The sequence below is a fragment of the Chrysochloris asiatica genome, unplaced genomic scaffold (genome assembly GCF_000296735.1).
Source record: "Chrysochloris asiatica unplaced genomic scaffold, ChrAsi1.0 scaffold00153, whole genome shotgun sequence".
Classification (NCBI taxonomy): domain Eukaryota; kingdom Metazoa; phylum Chordata; class Mammalia; order Afrosoricida; family Chrysochloridae; genus Chrysochloris; species Chrysochloris asiatica.
In genome coordinates this window covers 2,643,660-2,653,876 of record NW_006408671.1, presented here as the reverse complement: position 1 = coordinate 2,653,876, position 10,217 = coordinate 2,643,660, and positions in this window count along the sequence as shown.

Here is a 10,217-nt window from a genome sequence, read left to right as displayed (position 1 = left end):
GAAATGAGAAGAGATTCTGAAATTTGCTATTGAGAACCAAGAAGATAAAGTAAATAAATATGCAAATACCTGGTGTTAGAAAACCAAAAATAAAGAATATGCTCAGCATTTCTCAAACTAAAGAACTGAAGAAAACATTCAAGCCCTTTTACAATATTCAAGGATTCTATAGCATAGTGGTTACTAATCGGGCTGTGAACCTCAGAGTCATCAGTTTGAAACTACCAGCTGTTCTATGGGAGAAAGATGAGGCTTTCTGCTCTCGTAAAGTTTTACAGCCTTGGAAACCCTGTACAGGGTCGCTATGAGTCAAAACTGACTCCACAGCACAGAACAACAACAACAATGGGGGAAATGGAATCCTGGTGTGGCATTTTAGTATAGGCACTTGACTGCAATGTCAGTTTGAACCTCTAGCCTGGCTTTTCAGACTCACCAACTACTTTTTGGATATCCTATTCAGGATTGTTATTAGTAGGAACTGAGCGGATGCCAGTTAACAACAACAACATAGGCAGATTAGTGAAAGATGAAGTAATTATCAAAAGAAGATGGAAGGAATACACACTCACTACACCAAAAAGAAATGGTCGGTATTGAACAATTGCAAGAGATAGCATATGAGGGCTCAGATACACAGACTACCAAACATTGCGAAAATTGCACAAACAAAATAAGACAAAATAGATGATTGGGACATTCTAAAAATTAGAAACTATGTGCATCAAAGGATTTCACCAAAAGAGTAAAAATGGAGCTTACAGAATGGGGAAAAATAGTTTAAAATGACATATCAGACAAGAGACTAACTTCTAAAATCTATATGAAACTACAAGAAAAAGACAAGCTGTCGAGGTCCTATGTTGGGGTCCCGCCTCGTCAAGGAAGTGTGGGTGTCACGAAGAAGGGAGATCTGGCGGCAAACGTGATAGAGAAAGAGAGAGACTTAATATATACAAAAAAGACAGGCACACAGATATGATGAAAGCTGGCAGGTAGACAGATCTGCAAACATTTTGTCTAGCATTGCACAGCATTGCCTGCAGAACTTACTCTACCTCAGCCTTTTATTCTCTTTTTTAGGGAGGGATTTATTACAAAGGAAGGATGTAATTCACTCAGGGAGGATGTCACAAAGGGAGGATGTGATTACGACAGGATACGGAACTGAAATGTGATTAATCATTCAAAACAGGACATAATGATTCACAGGAACAACTTTTAAGATATTTCATAGTTTTTCTTAACAATCTAACACTTTTATTTTTACAGAAAAAAAGATTCAATCAAGCTGTTAGATATTAACTTTTAGGCTTAAATGATCTAGAGTAGCAACATGCGGTTTCTTAAGGATACAAAACATAAAGCAAGGTTCCTGAAAGGAGCCAAGCTGTCTCTGTACACTTTACAAACTTTTGTTTGTGAGCAAGATCTCAGGCACCGGGCTTCATTTATCTATACCTAAAATGCTACATTGTTCTTAATATTCCTATATACTTTCAGGAGGAAGGAGAACATCTGGGTTAAACTGATTATATTCAGAGGTGGTTTAATTGGGCTGCCACTGATCAACCCAGGGTCTGTGTATGCTGTCCCCAGAAACAAGCAACCCAATTAAAAAATGGGCAGCAGACATGAACAGACTCTTCACAAAGGAAGACATTCAGCCAGCCAACAAACATATGAAGAAATGTTCACTATCATTAAGCATTAGAGAGATGAAAAGCAAAACAGCAATGAGATATCATCTCACACCAGCAATAACAGCAATAGTTAAAAAATGCAGAGAATAATAAATGCTGGTGAGGATGTGGAGAAACTGGGACCCTCCTACATTGCTGGGGAGAATGCAAAATTATCCAACAACTTTGGAAAAAAATATGGTGTTTCCTCAGAAAGTTGGAAATAGAATACCTTATGATCCAGCAATTTCTCTACTTGGTATATACCCACAAAAATACAAGCCATAACACGAGTAGATATACACACACCAATGTTCATAGCAGTACTATGCACAATAGCACAAAGATGGAGACAGTCTAAGTACCCATCAATGGAAGAATGGATAAACAACTTTGGTACATACACACAATGGGATATTATGCTACCTAAAAGAACAACAAGGTTGCTGCAAACCACCACATATCATGAATGACCCTTGAGGATATTATGCTCAATGAAATTAGTTAGTCACAAAAGGAAAAATATTGCCTAAGATCATTGTTGTAAAAGCTTGAGAAAAGCTATGTAAATTAAAATGAGAAAAAATGCTTTTTGGTTACTGATGGGAGTGAGGTGTAGAGGTTTAGGGGAGGTGGAAGGAGGTGATGGTAGAGCATAAGGTAGGGAGCAGACACATCATAGGTCAGGCTTTGGAGAGAGCAATACACAAGAACGGGGAGGGGTAGAAGAACAAGGTAGATAGAGAAATACTGAGACAGGTTTGCATGGGCTAAATGGGACAGAGGTAAACAGAGATACAAATTCAACCTTGGAACAACAGGGCACTATGATAAAGAGATCAATGCATAGTCTGAGGAGGGGAAATAATAATAAGATGCTTGACTGTCATGTGAATATTGGTTTTCCTTGCCTACTATTGTAAAATAGACACTTGAGTGGGATAGAAAGAAATATCAGGAAACATGATTACAGAAAGCTAGTAAGCCTGTCTTCAGCCTATAACTGATTGGAATACCTAAAAGGGGTTCTAGAAGTTGCCCAGTGAAATCAGCCTCTTACAGGGCCTTTGCAGTATATAGGACCTTAGGTGGAATCCTGAGCCCCATCTAAAACCTTCTGAGGTGGAACACTCCCACTAGAAAAGACAAGCAGACCAGTCTGGAACTGCTAGAGCAACAGAAGATGCATATTCAAAGAAAGATTGGCAGGAAAATCCCAAAACAAAAATGTCAGTATGATTGGCTACTACAAGAATAAGTAAGTTGTTTGCCAAGAAGCCATCAAGGCCCTTCAGGACAAACCCCACTCTAAGACTGAAACTCAAAAGTAACACATGAGCAGGCATGTAAGCTTGCTGGCAACCACATTTGTCTACTGGTGAGTGGAAGAGGAGGAAAGGCAGCAATGAAAAACTGGGCTAAGTTCAACCACATTCCTTAGACTCCCTGTGACATGGAAATGAAAGTGAGAAGAGGAAGGTCTGGCTTGTCCAAGTGTGGTGAGACCTGGGGACTCCTGAGCCTATGGACAAGGACATAGCCATGGAGGGCTAGAGTTGAGAGTGAAGCATCCATCTGATATGAAGTGAGGGAGACACACAAGAATAGCCAAACTTACAGATAGTACCCATTTGACCTAACTCAATGACTTGATAATCAGACATTGACTAGAGGATGATAAAAAAAAAAAAAATAATGGAAATGAGGGTAAATTGCTACAATTTGATGACCTTGACTTATATTAATGGATGTAATAGCTCAAAATAACAGCAGAGAGGGAAAGAGTCTATACATCAAGAATCAATGCTATCCCCTCTATATACAGCAGGGTAGATATGGACAGACAATTTAGACATTGGCTACCTAAAATGAGGGAGCGATAAAAACATGAAGTGACTGGCTTACAAGTTTTCAAGAGTGACTTTAGTTTAAGAGTGTGCATGTGAAAAAAGAGTCTCCATTGAATAGTTATATCTTGTGTAGTTGGGTCTGGTGAAAACAGATGAGGATACAATTCCTATGATTCAATAGTGACTAATTGTTATCATGACTAATTGAGACTGTCACTATTGTAAACGTGAGATTTTGTAACATAAATGGGGAGTAATCAATCTTACATTCCAGGAACAAAGTACCCTAGGCCCATCAAGGGAGAAGAATACAAGTGGAATGCGGGACCTTATTCAGAGAAGCAGCAACAACAGAGATGGAGGCAGAGATGAGGATATGGAGAGGACGCAGCTGAAGACTCTAGATTCTTGGAAAGAGAGGGACTGAGAGCTGGCAGCTAGGAGGCAGGCTTGCAGGCTTAAATTATTAGGTATGTCTGAGTATTTAAAAATAAATAAATAAAGAGCTAAAATGAAAACAGAAATAATGTTAACTGATTGTACATAGATGGGATTATAATCATTGTAATGAAACAAAGTATATGATTTGTTGAATGCAAAACTGATGATCTGCCCTGTAAACTTTCACTCAAATGACACACGGACACACACAAAAAAAGATACAAGTTGGGAAAAAAAAAAAAAAAAAGAGAGAGAGAGATAGCATATGATCAAGAACCAGTGATACTGAAGGATGGATTCTAAGCAATTTTGAAGGCATTAACAAAAACAAAGTTTCAGGAACTGATGGAGTGTATTGGAAATCTTTCAATAAACTGAGGCAACACTCGAAGTGCTCATTCATCTATGCTAAGAAAATTGAAAAACAGCTAACTAACTAACTGATAGGAAGAGATTCATATTTATGACCATTCTGAAAAGAGGTGATTCAGTGGAATTAAGTGAGAATTATTAAACAATATCTTTAATATCATAAATGATCAAAAATTGCTTAAGATAATTTAAAAATTGTTGTAACAGTATATGAATTGGGAACTTATAGAAATTCAAACTAGATCCAAAAGAGGACATGGAACCAGGGATATAATTGCTGACATCAGAAAATTCTTGGCTGAAAGCAGATAATATCAGAAAGATGTTTACTTGTATTTACTGACTATGCAAAGCAGTGACTGTGTGGACCATGGTAAACTATGAATAGCATTGTGAAGAATGGGTATTCCAGAGCACTTAATTGCACCAATCAGGAAACTATATATATAAACCAAGGGGCAGTGATTAGAAAATAACTAGAAGATACTGAATGGTTTAAAATCAGGAAAATCCTGTGTCATGCTGTATTCTTTCATTATACTTACTCAATCTGTACATTGTGCAAGTAATCCAGTTTCTTGGAAGACTCAATACCTGGAGATATGTATATGATACAACATTGCTTATTGGAATCAAACAGAGCTTAAAATGCTGATGAAGATCAAACAATACAGTATTGATTGTACCTAAATGTAAACAAAGCAAATATCATCATAACTGGACCAATAAATAACATGATATATGGAGAAAAGACTGAAGTTGTCAAAGATTTAATTTTGCTTGGAAGCAGCAGGAAAGAAGTAAGATATATTGCATTAAGCAAATGTGCTACACAAGACCTCTTCAAAGTGTTCAAAAACGAAGATGTCAGTTTGAGGACTAATGTGTCCCTGACACAAGCTTCACATGCAGGTGAAAGTTGGACAATGAACAAGGAAGGCCATAGAAGAATTGATAAATTTAAATTATGATGCTAGCAAAGAATATTACAAGTACCATACAAGGACTCTGTGCAGAGTTTTTGAGGAGTGGCTGCTGAGTTTGAACCACTGTACATCCAGCAAATCTATGTTAAAGGAAGTATAGTCCAAATGCTCCTTAGTGGTCAGGATGGCAAGGTTTCCTCTCTCAGTCTTGGGCAGCTTATTAGGAGTTACCAGTCCCTGTAAAAGGACATCATGCTTGATGTAATGGAGAATCACCAAAAAGAAAAAAGAGCCTAAAGAGAAGGATTGACACTGTAGCAACAGCGATGAGCTCAAATGAAATAGTAATTGTGAGACTGGCAGGGGACTGGGCAGTGTTTGTTCTGCTGTGCATAGGTTCGCTATGAATCAGAACCAACTCAATGGTACTTAAAAGAGCAACAATGATAACATTATCTTGGGTATATTCACTAGTGAAATTGCTAATAATGCCTTCCTGATTTAGTCAAACATGGACAGACAGTCACTGATGTACTATAGATCTGACTCTATAAATCTTGAAGAAAAAAGAAAAGGACACAGAACATAAGCAGAAGTAAAAAGTAAATTTCAAAGAGTTACACTATTAATAGGAACTTTCTTATGGGAATAAAATCTTCTTATATAAGAAAGCAGCTATCACCTAATGCTGTAAGAATCTGAGAAGAGAAATGTACCATTTGTGTCACAATTTGGAGTTACCTTGTTTTAGTAGAGAAATTAAAATTCTGTTGTACCAAAACACCACAATTTTGTGTATCATATCATACCATTTTCTCTGAATTTCTAGAAGAAATATCTCTGGAGATTGCAATTTCAGTGAAAAAAATTGCCAACTTAATGTTTCCAGTAAGTTTGTTACTTTACAATTTTCTTATTAAAAGATAACAAGCGACAAGAGGGAAAATAGACTCCTGATTCATAGTCTTGGTATAGCTTCACAGACATCTAATTTTAGTAACAGTGAAAAAGTAGGATTTTAGTACGTTGAAATAAATTGAAGAGTTTATGTTTGAGTAATTGAGTCAGTGAATGGGTGGATATTTAATTTGGTTCATAACTTGCTTCAAAAAGTAAATACTTTGAGGTGGAGATTGATGGCGGATAGGGAAGAGGTGCAGTGAAGTTCATCATCAGCAATATCACAGAGTATTAGGCAAAGCAGGTTCATGGCAGAGATCCAAAACTCTGAACCACATAGGCTTTTTAAGAGTTTTGAAGAAGTTTGAAGACTTATAGCTAGTGGAATTTTAGCGGAAGTAGGAAATCATGTACTTGTGAATCTGCTGGGCTTGGTGGCCCAGAGCCGACATCTGAGTGAGACCAAATGGAAAGACCAAGTGGGGGAACAGAATCACCATGAAATAATGCCACGGAAATCTCAAAACAAAGGAGGACAGTATACTTTGTTGTTTTTATTTTGTTCTGATTTCCTATTTTTCTTTTTTCTTTTTTTGTTGTCTGTTCAGGGTCACCCACTATATGCACATCTCCATTCTGGTGACTAGAGGGGGTGCCTGAATGAATGGAAACCTCCCACCCCCCACCACTGGTGGGTTCTTCTCTACATATGTGCACAGATACTCTCAGCCTAAGAGGTGGCCTTGAACTGTTTTTTAATAGGGAAAAGTACAGAACAAGGGCTGTGGAAAGGGAAAGAGAGTTTAAAAACAAAACAGGCTGATAATTAAATTAAATCTTGAGGTATAGCATAACAACCAACAGTGGCATCTTAAAATTTATCAGACGGCCTTGAAAGCAAGAAACTAAAAGAGGACATCAAAGTAATACTCATATTAGGCACCAGATTTTTTTTCTTTTCTTCTGTCATTCCGTTCCTCCTTCTGTGATTATAGACAACATTATCCAATCTAGTTTTTGTTGTGGTTTTGGTGTGGGTTTTTTTTTTTTTTTTTTTCTCTTGCTGTTTTGCTGTTTTATGCTTTTCCTTTTACCTTTAGGGTACTCTTTCTCTCCCCAAGATGAGACAGCAACTGCTGCCATATACTCAAGTTACAATCACACTATATAACACCAAAATCCAGGAAATAACCAATACCAACTGCCATACACCAGGGAGGCAGACAACACCTGTGAAAGTTACTCTGAGTTAAACAATAAGAAAAGACACATTCTTAACACATCTCCCAGGAGGCAATCAGAAAGCATAAAAAAAAAAAAAAACAGAATTAATTAAATATTAAGGCCACAGATAAACACTAAACGTGTCCAAGAAGAAAAAGCAGATGACCGTATCAGCAAATGTCCAGAAAAAGATAAAATACCTGAGACAAATGACATAGAGGTAGACCTGGACTACATTCTGGAAGGGGGGCAGGTCTTGGAAATTCCTGAGAAGGAATTCAGAAAAATGATTATAAAATGTTTCAAAACATTTTACAATGGAGTTGAGAAATATAAGGAAGAAGTCAGTAAAGCGCTACAGGAACAATCAAATAATATAGATACAGCATTGTAAACAATTCAAAACCTACAGAAAAAGGTCCAAATGATCAATAACAGAATATCGGAAATAAACAATACTCTGAAAGGGCAAAGGAGTAGAATAGGCGAGATGGAAGGCAGAACCAGTGAACTGTAAGACAAATCTCTCAATACCACTAAGATAGAAGTACAAATACAAAAAAAGGTAAAAACATCTGAAGAAGATCTAAGATTCATGTTGGACAACATGAAGCGGAATAACTTAAGAATTATTGGCATTCCAGAACAAGAAGAATCACACGTCCACAGAGGAAATAGTTGATGAACTACTGTAAGAAAATTTCTCTAACATCCTGAAAAGTAAAAAGATAAACATTTAATAAGCTCAACAAACCCCAGAAAGGGTAGAACTCAAACAAAAATCACCGAGACATATAATAATCAAGATCTCCAAAATCAAAGATAAGGAGAGAATCCTAAAAGCAGCTAGGAAAAACAGAAGTGTTACATACAAAGGTAAGTCAGATTAAGCTCGGACGTCTCAGCAGAAACCATGCAAGCAAAAATACAATGGGAAGACATATATAAAACCCTGAAAGAAAAAGCTGTCAACCAAGATTTCTTTCTCCAGCAAAACTATCAATTAAATACAATGGTGTATTCCAGGATAAACAGAAGCAAAGGGATTTTTCCAAAGCCAAACCTTCTCTAAAAAACTTTCTAAAGGGAGTTTTGTGGACTGAAAACCATGAAAAACAGACAACAACCAGAGACTGACATACGTAGCAACACCTCCCAGTACTAAATCAACAGAAGGAAGAGTCGGTAATAGAACAAAACTATAAGAACAAACTCAGAGAATCTGGTAGGTCAGTCTATGATGAAAACAATTACAATATAAAAGAAGGTAAACATGCAGGAATAGATATCCAAAGGGTGAGAAGGTCAGGTAGTTTGGAGGATAAAATAGACTGCACTAAGTGGAGGGGAGAAGTAATGGAATATAAGATAACCTTAAAGAAAATTAACATTTCACAACATATCAAGAAAATGAAAATCCAAGAACATGGAAACATTAAAACTATGAGGAAACTCACAAGAAAGAACACAAAAAGCATGAACTCAACAGAGGAAGACACAGAACAAAGAAAGCAGCAACACACCAAAAAAGCAACTATAATGGCAGAAATTAATCCATACCTACTGATAATTACACTGAATGTAAATGGATTAAATGCACCAGTTAAGAGACAGAGGGTGGCAGAATGGATAAGAAAATCAGATGCTTCAATATGCTGTCTGCAAAACACACATCTTGCACACAGAGACAAAAATAAATTAAAAGTCAAAGGATTGAAAAAAATATACCAAGATAATTACTATAAAAATTGAACAGGAATGGCAGCACTAATCTTTGATAAATTAAACTTTAAGGCAAAACAAGCATAATAGATAAAGATGGACATTATCTCATGATTAAAGGAACAATGAACAAGCTAACATAACTATACTAAACATCTAAGCACCCAATGAAAGAGCTCCAAAATATAAGGGCTGCGAACCTTAAGGTCAGTGGTTCGAAACTACCAGCCGCTCCGCGGGAGAAAGATGAGGCTTTCTATTCCCGTAAAGATTTACACCCTTGGAAACCCTGTACAGGGTCGCTATGGGTCGGACCCGACTCAATGGCACTTAACAACAACAACAACAATAGATGTGAAGAATGAAATAGATGAATCTACAATAACCATGGGCAATTTTAATACACTACTTTCAAAAATGGATAGAACAACCAGAAAGGAACTTGACAAAGACACAGAAGAACTAAACAACACAATCAGACAACTGGACATCATAGATGTGTACAGAACATTCAACCCAAAAAAGAGCACAGTACACATTCTTTTCCATGGAACATTCTCCAGAATAGACAGTGTCTTAGGCCACAAAACAAACCTCCATAAATTCACAAATATCAACATATACAAAGAATTTTCTCAGAACACAATGCTATCAAATTAGAAATCAACAATAGGAAGACAAAGGAAATAAAGTAAAAAACATGGAAACTGAATAACACCCTGCTGAAAAGCAACTAGGTAGTAGACAATATTAAAAGTGAACTCACAAAGTTCCTAGAAACAAATGAGAATGAAAACACAACAAAATCTTTGGGACATGGTGAAATCGGTGCTGAGAGGACAATTTATTGCAATTAATACACACATCAAAAAAGAAGAAAGAAACAATTTAACACAATATCACAGCATCTCCAACAATTAGAAACAGACCAACAGAGGGAACTTACAGCCACCAAAAGAAAAGAAATAATAAAATAAGAGCAGAAATTAGTGAGACAGAAAACAGAAAAACTATAGAAAGAGTCAACAAGACAAGAAGGTGGTTCGTAGAAAGGATTAACAAAATTGACAGAACATTGGCAAACATAACAAAAGAAAAGA